Source organism: Myotis yumanensis, unplaced genomic scaffold, assembly GCF_028538775.1.
Source record: "Myotis yumanensis isolate MYYU_CA2020_CCGP unplaced genomic scaffold, mMyoYum1.0.hap1 SCAF_15, whole genome shotgun sequence".
NCBI lineage: Eukaryota > Metazoa > Chordata > Mammalia > Chiroptera > Vespertilionidae > Myotis > Myotis yumanensis.
The window spans coordinates 23,054,161-23,066,443 of NW_027223766.1; the positions used below are offsets into that span (position 1 = coordinate 23,054,161).

The 12,283-nt window shown below is 42.4% G+C and overlaps 1 protein-coding gene across 2 annotated transcripts in view; it reads right to left on the reverse strand.

Moving 5' to 3' along the window:
- CHD7 (chromodomain helicase DNA binding protein 7) overlaps positions 1-12,283 on the reverse strand; it is a 179,682-nt gene that overhangs the window by 104,986 nt on the left and 62,413 nt on the right. The gene's annotated exons all lie outside the window — the stretch shown is intronic.

Consider the following 12,283-nt stretch of genomic DNA (forward strand, 5'->3'; position numbering starts at 1 on the left):
CAGCCCGCTGGACATCCACATTGGCTTCCGGTCAAACTCTTGTGGACGCTGTCCCACTTGAGGTCCCCCCACCTGTGGCCATTAGCCAGCGCTCCCCTGGCCCTCCCACCCTGCACCATGCCAAGTCCTAGGCGATGGACCCGAACCCTCTGCACCCAGAGAGGCCGACTGCTCTGGGGCCTGGGATTCTGTAGGTAACAGCCCCCCCCCCCCCCGCCCCCGGCACACACACACACACACACACACACACACACACACTTAACCGAGTCCCAATGCCAGGAAGAGCGCCCTCTTCCGTGAGGTGTGACAAGAGGTCACCTCCCCCTGGGGGAGTGGTGTGGGGGCGGGGGGACTAGGGTTGAGGATCGCGAGAAAGAACTGGCTGAGAGAAATGGACATGTGATCACTGAGGGGGCCACAGAGAGAGATCCAGGATGTGGGAGGGACTTGTAAAGCGACAGTAAGAGGTAAAGAGTATATCGGAAAAGGAGCAAGAGGAGAAAGAAAATGGAGAAATAGGAAGAAAGGGGCGCGCTCCAGAGGTGAACAGAAGCAAAAAGGGAGAGGGGCCCTTGGTTAGCAGAAGTGAGGGGCTCAGTGGACAAGGCCCTTGGGAGGGAGTGCGGGGTAAGGAGAAGGGGTGGGGCGCCAGGTCCGGAACTGAGGGGAAGCCAGAGCAGAGGGAGGAACAGCACTGAGAGCTCAGCCAGCTGGGGGTGCCCGTGAGTCCCACAGGCGTGTAACCAGACAGACAGAATGTGATGGGTGCAAAGGGGGGACACAGAATAGGGGGGGGGGGGGGAAGAGGCAGAAATAGCCTGGCCGGCCTGGCTCAGTGGTTGAGCATTGACCTATGAACCAGGAGGTCACTGTTCGATTCCTGGTCAGGGCACATGCCCAGGTTGTGGGTTCCATCCCCAGTGTGGGGCGTGCAGGAGGCAGCCAATCAATGACTCTCTCATCATTGATATTTTCTCTCTCCTCTCTCTCTCTCTCTCTCTCTCTCTTCCTCTCTGAAATCAATAAAAATATTTTTAAATAATTTTTTTAAAGAGGCAGAAATAGATGGTGATGCAGAGCAATCAGAAAGGTTGGAGAGAAAGCAACTAAAGGTGAAATGGGTTTCTGGAGTTTCACAGAGTAAGTGTAGGAAAAGGAACAGAGAACGAGGCAAGAGAGAAAGAGCAGGGGAAGAGAGTGAGGGGGGACACAAGAAAGGACAACAGTGGAGAAAAGCAGGAAGGAGAGAGGCAAAAACAGATTGACAGACAGACAGACATAGTAGGGGAGAAAGAAGGGGAACCCGGATCTGAATGAGGGGAGAGTTGATGGGATGTGCGCATTATTAAGTTGTGATATACTGACTTGTAGCTTTATAACATTTGCTGAATTGTCTCAATTATACAGATCAGAAGGAGAATTGTAAAATTCCAGTTTATAAAGCTGGTGCATTTTATAATTATTTGCATCTCCAGATAGCTTCCATTTGCAACCCTTATTCAGCCAGAGGGGAGAGCCGTGTTAAAGTCAGTCGTGGGTCCCTTTTCATTTCCTGGGTTAGCATGAGGGAGGTGAAGAGGCCATGAAATGATGGAGTCTGTCAGTCACTACATGATGCTTTTTCAAGGAATATTGAAAGTGCCATGTGTTTTTGTTCATTAGATTCCTCATATAGTTGGTGGGGGCTGGGTGGAGGTGGGCTAAGAGGGATGAGGGATGGGGGACATCTGTAATAGTGTCAACCATTTTTTTAAATGTCATGTGGTGTGTGTTTTTTAGTGGATTTACATTTTTCTTTATACCTTTCCTCCACTTAATTCACAGTTTGTTTGTTTTAAAAAGCATAGAGATAAATCTTAGTTTATTGAAAAAAACAATAAAAAGGAATAATTGTAGTATATAAAGTTTGAAGATGATAAGCAAAAGGGCTTTCCTTTATATTCAAATTGGAGCAAAGATGTAACTGCCATCTTTCCTGAAGACAAAACCATGTGCTCAAGGCTCATTCTAACAGGCGTCCCTTAACTCTAAATTTAGACAGTTCTAAATAATGAACTTTTTCAAATGGCAACAGTGTTATGAGTTGCATAAAAATTGTCTCCAAAATTGTAAGTCTCACATACTCAAAAATGTGAATCACCTTCTTCGGCAATTAAAAAAAAAATTGCTAGTGAATCAAACTGCAATAATCGTTTTTATCTTCTTCTGTGACTGTCTTACTTTAAAGTGTATAGTTACCTTTTTAAAAATGGTATGACCCTCACAAACCAACTTAGTTCAAAACTGCCATGGGTACTACTCAGCAGGAATCCGCTTACTAAACAAAATTATAGTACCATCTGAAGGTGTGTGAGAACACACTACGAAAATACAGGAAGATGCTGTTAAAAATGAGGGTGAAGTCGGTCACTGAATTTGTGTTTAATGGCTGTAAGTTTAAATTCAGACAGAGATTTACTATAACTAGGTCTATATACAGTTCAGTAGGTTAGCCTCTTTCATCCTGGAGGGGACACTGGCAAGCCTCCTTTGCAATACAAAACAGGATGTCAACTTAACCTCTACTGCTTGAAGTTCATAAAACTCAGTGATGATGTTCATCTTGATCAAAATAGGAAGACATCAGACACTGAAAAGTAGTTGATGTTTTATATGTAGTATTCTCATTTCCTAGAAGTATAGTAGTGTAACAGAAATTTTAGTGTGTCTCCCCCCCCCCATAAAAATCATATGATTTTTTTTTGCCTTACAGAGAATCTGATAAATTGATTTTTAAGGCACTGATATATAATGTTCTGTTTTACAAAATTAGAGGAAGTTTTTCTACTTTAAGGTGAAAGAGTAGAAGGGGAGGAGGAGTAGATTCCAAGAGCTCATTTCAACAACCACATTAACAAAAGTTATAATAAAATATTTAACACTCATTGGGGATTACTGTATGCCAGACACTGTGATAAAAGTTTACAGCCATTATCTCATTTAATTCTCATAATAATCTGTGCAACTGGCACAATTACTATCCTCAGGAAACTAAGGCTCAGGGACGCTAAGTATCCAATGGTTTTGACTTAGCCAAAGTTTGGAAGCCTGAGATTCAAATGCAGTTCTTTTTTTTTTTTTTTTTTTAAATATATATTTTATTGATTTTTTACACAGAGGAAGGGATAGAGATAGAGAGTTAGAAACATCGATGAGAGAGAAACATCGATCAGCCGCCTCCTGCACACTCCCCACTGGGGATGTGCCCGCAACCAATGTACATGCCCTTTGACCAGAATCGAACCTGGGACCCTCCAGTCTGCAGGCCGACGCTCTATCCACTGAGCCAAACCGGTTACGGCTCAAATGCAGTTCTTGTGCCCATGGTCTCGCCACTCTGCACTGCCTCCTCCATGGACAGGCAGCGCTCCAGCTGGCCACCTAGTGTGTGGCCCACTGGACAGAACAACAGCGGTGGGAGGTGCTTAAGAAATGACAAAGGTGCCTGAACCGGTTTGGCTCAGTGGATAGAGCGTCGGCCTGTGGACTGAAGGGTCCCAGGTTCGATTCCGGTCAAGGGCATGTACCTTGGTTGCGGGCACATCCCCAGTGGGGGGTGTGCAGGAGGCAGCTGATCGATGTTTCTAACTCTCTATCCCTCTCACCTCTCTCTCTGTAAAAAAAAAAAAAAAATCATTAAAATATATTTTTTTTAAAAAATGACAAAGGAAACACTAAATGATACAAGTAAGCTAATACTCACCTCTTCCCATTAATTTAGTCTTATAATTTAATTTATATTGAATATGAAGTACGACTCTAGCATCTAACATGGCATGGCATTGAAAAGATTTTCATTCAAGTCTTCAGTGAGAAAAACTTATCAAGATTGATCTTATGATTTGGCTCATTGTTGTTCTATGAATGAGTAGTCTCTAACTAGGCTTCTTTTTTCTCCTCTTCACCAATGATACCCTAATTTAGAAACCTTATTCATATGTAAATATTGGTTTTTAACTTTCTTACAAAAACTAAAGCTGTGAGCTTTAAAGTTGGCTCTAAGGGCAGACCTTTTCCAAAATCGGATTCTGGAATATTTCCTTCGTTTAGCTAAGTCTTCTACCATTACTTCCAAGTAAGAGGGACACCTGTAGAAATAGAAGTTGACACTGAACTGCCATGGCATCTGCCCTCAGTGTGGAGGATGAGTGAGCTCTGTTACCATTCCCCACCATTTTGGTGAGTATCTTTAAAGAGAAAACATGCAGCAACTAGCTGATAAAAATGAAATACTACTTTAACTCCTTACTAAATCATCAAACTTCTCCCCTAAAGAACTCTCACTTGTCCCCTTTAATCCAAGGTCTGCGTCCATGCATTTCAACAGCGCTCCTTTGTGAAAATGTCTTTGCAAGAATAGAGTGGCCAAAAATGAGATTAGCTTAGTGATGGGCCAGTTTAAAGCCACATAGACACATCCTACTTGGTTATGGCCCCAGGTCTACTTCTTCCCATAGTTACTTACAGATTATCTGTGGATTTATACCTGTAACTACGGAGAATGGAAAATAACATTAAAAGTCAAGATTAAGGTAAATTCTCCATTAGTCGCCTCTGCCCATTTCTGTCGACCTACACCATGATATTAAAGTTTAGCCATATCTTCATGCTGATTGATGATTTTGATGTGTTTTTACTATTAACAGCAAAACAAACACATCATAACTCTGAATAACCCCACAATTTTATATGATCTTTTTTAAATTAAAGAGAATGTTCAGGATATGAGTCCATCAAGAAGCATGATCTAAAAATTGAACTTTAATTTCAAATAGCTCTACATTCAATAAAAACTTTAAGACTATACACATTGAAGATCATTAGAGAACACATTCAGAAACATAACTTCAAAAATGTTTCAGAAAAAGAATAATCTAAAAGTTCTTGCTTATTCACTAGCAGGGACATCCACCCTGTGATGCTCTGAATCCCTAAACTGAACAAGAGGCAGGGACATCACAGCCCACCAAATGGGTGAGGGTGGGATCCTCACACTAAGGCTGCAAACTTGCTCCACCCGGCCCATGAAGAAATAGGAAGGGCTCAAGTTAGAACGCCATTGAAGAAACGCTTAACAACGCTTCCAACATCACTACTTGCACTTCCTCAATATTCTAAGTCTTTAGGCCTGTGGCCAAAGCAAACAAACAAATCAAAAACTTTCAAGATCAATATACCTCTGGCATACAGCTTAAAACAATTGTTTTGACTCTCACACAGTTAGTGTTAAAAGTCTAAGAGTTCTCCTGGAATCTGTATTAAACACAGAAGGCAGTAGAGGAGAACAGGCCAACTGTACTATAAAGCAGATCAGAAATATTATGCTCTTTAGCAAGCATAAAAAAAAAAAAGGGCATGTTTCCTTCAAGTAACTTTGATTCAATCATCAAAATAAGATGGAAGAAAATGCCTTCTGGCCTTACCTGGTGATCACTCTCATCATCTAATCTAAACCAGGAAAAAGCAAGCAGGATGATGAGTGCTCTGTACCTGTGTTGACTTTTGAGTTCTTAAAATAATACTAATTCCCTGGCATTTTGTCTAGTTCCTTTAAATTTTCTAGCACCAACACCCCTAGTGCCAGGCCCTAGAAGGTTCTCCTATTTTTAAGAAATGAAACCTTACTCATGGTGGTGCACCATCACCTACTAGGGTTTTGCAAGGCAAAAGCACAAGTTTGCTACTGACTTCCTTCGCTGATAAAAGAACTGCATTCAGTAACAAAGGAAGAATAAGAGCAATCTCTTTGCGGTTAGAGATTATAGATTGACAGCTGTAACTACTAAGAAGGGAGAATAGTATTTAGATGTCAAGATTAAGGTAATTTCTTCTAGTTAGGTCTAGCAATGCTTTTCCCCTACTTGTCCCCCTGACCCACTTCCCAATTCTCCCTCCCCAGCTAACTACTGCTTTGCAGGGCCAGATACTGCCTTTCTGAGTGGTCAATAAAATGAAGCGGCAACAGCAGACAGAAAAAGCTGAAAGGAAAAAAATGGAGAGGGGACGCACAAGTGTAATAGTAAAAATGAAGGCTTTCTCCCTTATCCTCGGAGAACCAATTTCAAGAAACAAGAATGAGTGGCATAGAGACAAAGAGAGGTTCTGAGTTAGAGGGGAAAAAATAACTACTGAGTAACTACTAAAAGTTTCCAAAACCCACGAGAAACCAAAATCTTGAAAATAGTTGTAATCCAACTTTCAGAGAAGCTGGCTATTTTTTTCCTACAAGACAATAGAAAAGACAGACTACATTCTTTGAAATCCAAACAAACAGAATTTCACTTCACTAATTTATCTTTTCATGAACCAAGACCCATACAACACACACCCCTCCAAACACTTTATGTGTTGTTGATACCTTATAAAATGCTACTACTTTCCCAACCTTACAAGGAGGGTACTGAGACCTGTCTTAGAGGTTGACTGTTGTCATCAGACTGAACAATTTTAAATGTATTTATCTGCATAAATTTACTTAAACTCAGACTTGTTTTCAAAAAGAATGTGAAGCAAGGGCTATGGAAAGAGTCCAGCACTGCTGCTCAATAGGGCAGCCCCCGCCACATCCTGCTGGACACCTGAAACGCAGCCCCACCACACTGATGGGCTCTGCATGTAAAACACACGCTACATTTCAAACACCTGTACTAATTATCTCACTAGTGACTGTTTTCACTGCTGATGTGTTGGAATAATATCCTGGATATATTGGGTTATTTAAATATATTATTAAAATTAGTTGCACCAGTTTCTTCCTCTCATTTTTATGCCACTACTTAAAATTTTAAAATAATACATATGGGTTGCACTTGTGGTTTGCACTTGCGATTCCCACTCTATTCCAGTGGGATAACACTTGTCTAGAACATGGGAGGGACAGAAAGCAATGACAGCCTGAAGATCATACTGAAACAAAAACTCCCTATCCCTCTCAGTGAAGGCCTTTATTCCTCACCGCCTTCCACCACATCACCAATCTATGCCCTCAATACAGTGCATGGCACACAACACATATTTCTTCGGTGTAGTTGAACAAAGGCAACCAAGATACAAGATTAAAATGCAATACTGAAAAATGGCTTTGAAAGTAAACTTTAAAAGACTAACTTATTACCCACTATATTTTTGATAGTCACAGAAAACAATACTCTTTACAAAAGACACGAAGAGACACATAGACAAATAACCAGGGAGCCACCAATATGTGTGAAAACGGAGCCCTCTCCCACATCCCTCTGTGAGCACTGGAGGGGCAGCCTGTTCCACCGTCTCACGGTGGGGGCCTGTTCTCTGGACAGCTCTGAATGCCATGTGCGTTAGAGAAATTATTTTGTTTTCCCCATTTCCACCAGACATCTTCAGACGTGTGAAAGTATAATAAGTATGTCAAGAGTGGTATTCATAGAGATACATCTACTTTCTACTAAAAAGGCCGTTTTCTCTACTTTCTGATCACAATTTGCAAAATGGAGCTTGAGATGCATGAACATTTTCTCCATAAAATTCATTAAGTTGTTGCCAATTACTCTACTCATATCTGGAATTCTGTACTTACTGGGTGAAAATGAGAAAATTCCAGTAGAGTATTGAGTCTACTTGAGATTTACCAGGAAAAAAGTTTTCCCTGAATTTCTTCTGAAACTCTTATGAATGCCTTTAAAAGGCTATTTTTTTAAAGAAATTCATAAGACATCATGGAAAGACAAAGAACTGGAAAAGTTGCCCCACTGATTCCTCTAGGTCTTTTCTTAGTAATCTCTGAAGGGAAAACTGAGACACAGAGAATTACCTAGCACCTCAAACTCAATGGTCCTGTAAATATTTTTTCTGCTTCTGTTCTCCTGCAACACAGCTAGATTTCAGGACCAAATTAATGAGAGGGGCACAGATGTATCCAAAATATACGCAATCTAAGGGCATGATGTTGAAGATTCTAAAAATATTTCCAGAACTTGCTCATCGGAGAGTGTAATTCATGAACTGAGATACCTGTGTAGACCTGTGCAGTGTAAGTTATTCAGAAACTCGGGGATTTGCCTGTAACCCCAAGGACAATCCACTTAACCCGTCTTTCTCAGTCAAGCTCTTCCAGGTGTTCTCTCCTCCATCTCCCATGCACTGATAAAGGCCCCATTCTCTGTTCTCAACTGCTCCTCAGCTGCTGCAAAGCGTGTGCCAAAAACCTGCCAGACATGGGACCTGGTCTAAGCGTCTCACCATGATTAACAAGGCCCCACAGGGATCCGACCATGCAGCCTTCTCTCACCCCCGCCCCTATTTCTAAGCCTGAGACTCTTTCTCCCCACCCCCACCCCCCCCCACCCCCCCCCCCCCCCCCCCCCCGCCGCCCTTAACCCATCTTCCTCCCAACTCGGACCTCTCCTTCACATCAGCCAAGACATCACTTAACCCAGAATACCCTCCGCAGCCTCATCCACCCAAGACTTGGTTAGGAGCTGCTCCCAGAGCACACAGTGTTGGTCTCTACAGTGCGCTTTTGCTGGCAGATGCCTGCCTGTACCACCTTTTCCCCCCACAAATGAAAATGAAGTTAAACTCTCACAATAGTTAACACTAACTGCTGGCGATTATTTTTAAACTTTGCAACAAGCAATTCTGAGCCTGTGCCTATGATAATGTCTCCCATGTTAAGTGAAAGACGTTATTGCTAATCTTACTTTGCCTCTAACCAGAAAGGCATATCAACCCTCACTTGAGAGATAGTGCAACCGAGACCCTGAGGTTAAGTAACCTGCCCAAGGTCGCGGGGTCAGTAACCAGTTGGTGGTGCTTCTACTCCAAAGCCTGCACTCTTCCCTCCATACTCGGGCTGGCTCTCCGAGTGGACTGGGGCTCTCGGGGCTGTGAGCTCAGAACTGGCTTTACAGTGACACTGAGATGTGATTTGCCGTTCACTCTCATTCTCTCTGAATGTAAGTGGACTTTTCCAAAGGCTCATGGCCTGCATGCAGACTGTATGCAGAAGCAAATGTTAGCACTTCAGAAAATACAAAACAATGCTATTAATTAAAAGTTATTTTTCACTTAAAGATTATTTATGTTAACACAATGGTTTATTATTTTTAAACAATTACTGAATAAATATTTCAAGTTGTCCTCAGTTTAAGTTTCTAAGATAGTTAACAACACATATAAACCACATAAGCAAAGGATCTTTGGAGTCCTCAATAATTTTTAAGAGTATAAGGGGGTCTGAGATGAAAAGGTTCAGGAACCACTGGCCTGATCAACTCTTGAAAATAATATAAGCTAGATTTTTTTCCCCTATAAATTTTGTCAGTAATCAGGACAGTCTGAGCTCCCATTAAATATGTCCATACACCACACTTAATATTACTGACTGATGAACTCTGACCTTTCTGTTCTCTTGTTTTCCTTTGTTGACTCTTCCATATAAAGTTAAATTTATCTTTAGTCTGGCCTGTGTGGCCCAGCGGTTGAGCTATGAACCAGGAGGTCATAGTTCGATTCCAAATCAGGGCACATGCCCGGGTTGTGGGCTCCATCCCCAGTGTGGGGCATGCAGGAGGCAGCCAAGCAATGATTCTGTCTCATCATTGATGTTTCTATCTCTCTCCCCATCTTCTTTCCTCTCTGAAATCAATAAAAATGTATATTTTTAAAAAACATACTTCATCATGGTGTATAATTTAGAAAATATCTGTTCAGAGGCCATGGAACATTTTAAAAACGTCTATTTTTGAAAAGTGAAAAACTGAAGATGAAAGTGCTAACGAGCCTATCTAATTGTGATTCTTCAGCACAGGCCTCGACACCTCAACCTGCTCTGGTTGCTTCTCAACCACCATTCTGTCATCTATAAACTGCAAAGTAATTTTTGTAGTTCTAAGAGCAAAATGTGATTAGATAGGTATACCTACTAGAGTAGAATATGAGTTGTTCGCAGGAAAAGAGAGGCTTTAGGATTCTGTGACAGCATTTTGAATTACATTTCATTATCCTCATCTCTCCCGGCAACATGGGCTGGGGGTAGGATGGGGGGTAATATTTGCCCAAATCAAATTTAGTGTTTTATAGCTAAGGCTGCATTTCATAACATTAACCTGTTCCTTAAAAATAAAAGTAATTTTACATTGTATTGACATGTGAAATAGCATAATTATAAGTTAAGGCTTGCATTGCAGAAGATCAGGAATTAAACCTAGAGGAGAATTAACACATGCATATACACCACAGGCTGGACATCATACCAGGCACGTGGTATTTACCACCCCACTCAACACCCTTTGGCGTGGGTACTGTTTCACTGATGAAGAATCTGGCATTCAGAGAGATTAAGTATGCTGCCCAAGGCCCCCACGCCAATAAGCAGAAGAGCTGGGGCTCCAACACTTTTCTGACTTTAAAGTCTATGCTCCTCCCAAGACTTTACACTTCCCCAGTATCATTCTCAGAACTGAGAGCTTCAAAATCTGAAGAGGATGAAAAGTTAAGCAGAGATAAGAAAGCAAATGTCATGAGTGAAATCTGAAGAATGCAATTGAACTTATAACGAAAATATCTCAAATGTACTTGTTTACATCCCTTATTCAGGCCCAAGTTTATCTGCAGTTGCACACTCGAGAAGCTGGAGCTGGAAAAAAAGCATCTGGCCAGCGCACAGCACAGAGACCCTGCAGTGTTCAATGACGCAACACCACGTCCTCATATTCATCCTCTGAAATGCCCGTTGAGATATTTGCACTCTCAACACTTGGGAAAGCTGAGATCAACAATTCCTGTCCAGGAATAAGATTATATTCACAGGGGTCTCCCTCAATCTGTGCTTGCCGTCCAGTGCAAAGCAAAGATGCTGGGCTGGGACAAAGACAAATCTAGAACCACTGCTCTGAAAAGATGCCTTAACAAGAAACTTCCCATGGAATAATAAAGACTAATTTCTGGTCCTGGCTCGTGTGGTTCAGTGGATACAGCATTGGCCCACCCACCAAAAGGTCTAGGGTTCAATTCTCAGTGAAGGACATGTACCTAGGTTGCAGGTTCAATCCCTCGGGCTCCCCAGGTCAGGGTACATGCAGGAGACAACCAATCAATGTATCTCTCTCACATCAGTGTTTCTCTCTCTCTCCCTCCTTTCCTTCCACTCTTTCTCTCTAATAATAATAATAATAATAATAATAATAATGGGAAAAAATATCCTCAGGTGAGGATTAACAAAAGATGAAGTGAAATAAATTTTTAAAAAAGAATAATTCCTGGAAAGAGGCCACATTCATTTCTGCCCTGGAAGCCACTCAGGTCCATAGACTTCAGGGAAAGCAGGCCTCAAGGACAGCACTTCAGTCCATTTTGAAGGACATTTGGCTGTGAAGCTGAGATAAAGGAAAACAAAGTCTTCTCATTCCTTCCTTTGCCCTTGTTTTCCTGAGGCCCTCTACTCCAGCATCTTGTCAGACCACCTTCTCACCTCCCGTTTCTGACTGTTCAGGAACCACAGGTCCCAGAAGCTTCCCCCCTGGGCCGCAGGTTAGGAGACAGGAAGCCGCTCTCACGGGCAGTGAGCAGGGTGGCTCCCACTGATCTCGTGGCTCCTCCTGAGAATCCCTGGCCTCTCAGGGTGGTTCCCCCCCAAGTCCCTACATGTCCTGTGTCCTGAGGTTTCCTGACTCCCACTTCCCGAATCTTGTATCTCTCCCCCCAAACCCCCGTAACTGAACCTTCTGAGTCTGTTCTAAATGCCTCTCCAAGCCCTGGCCAGGTAGCTCAGTTGGTTAGAGTGTCGTCTCAATACCCCAAGGTTGCAGGTTTGATCTTCAGTCAGGGCACATACAAGAATCAACCAATGAATGCATAAATATGTAGAACAACAAGATATATATATATATCTTCCTCTAAAATCAATCAATAAAAATATATTAAAATGATAAAATAAATGCCTCCCAGCTGTGATGCTGTGATGCCCCAAATGGCTTTGTTTCCTGACCAAACCTTTTTATGTTCACATTGCTTCAATCCCTTCTGTCTCACTCCCTGATCCCTGGTCTAAACTGTCCTCACAGGCCTGGATCACAGGCTCACAATTCATTTTCTGGTCCCCCAGCCATCCTGTGGACTGTCTAATTGATTTCACTGGCTGCCCACTGAAGTCTAAATTCCTTACAACAGAATACCAGGCCTGGCCCTGCCCCGCCCCATTTAACCAATCATCCCCCGGCCCAAAATGGCATCCTGAGTGTGTGCACTCTCCATGGCTAAGTCCCAG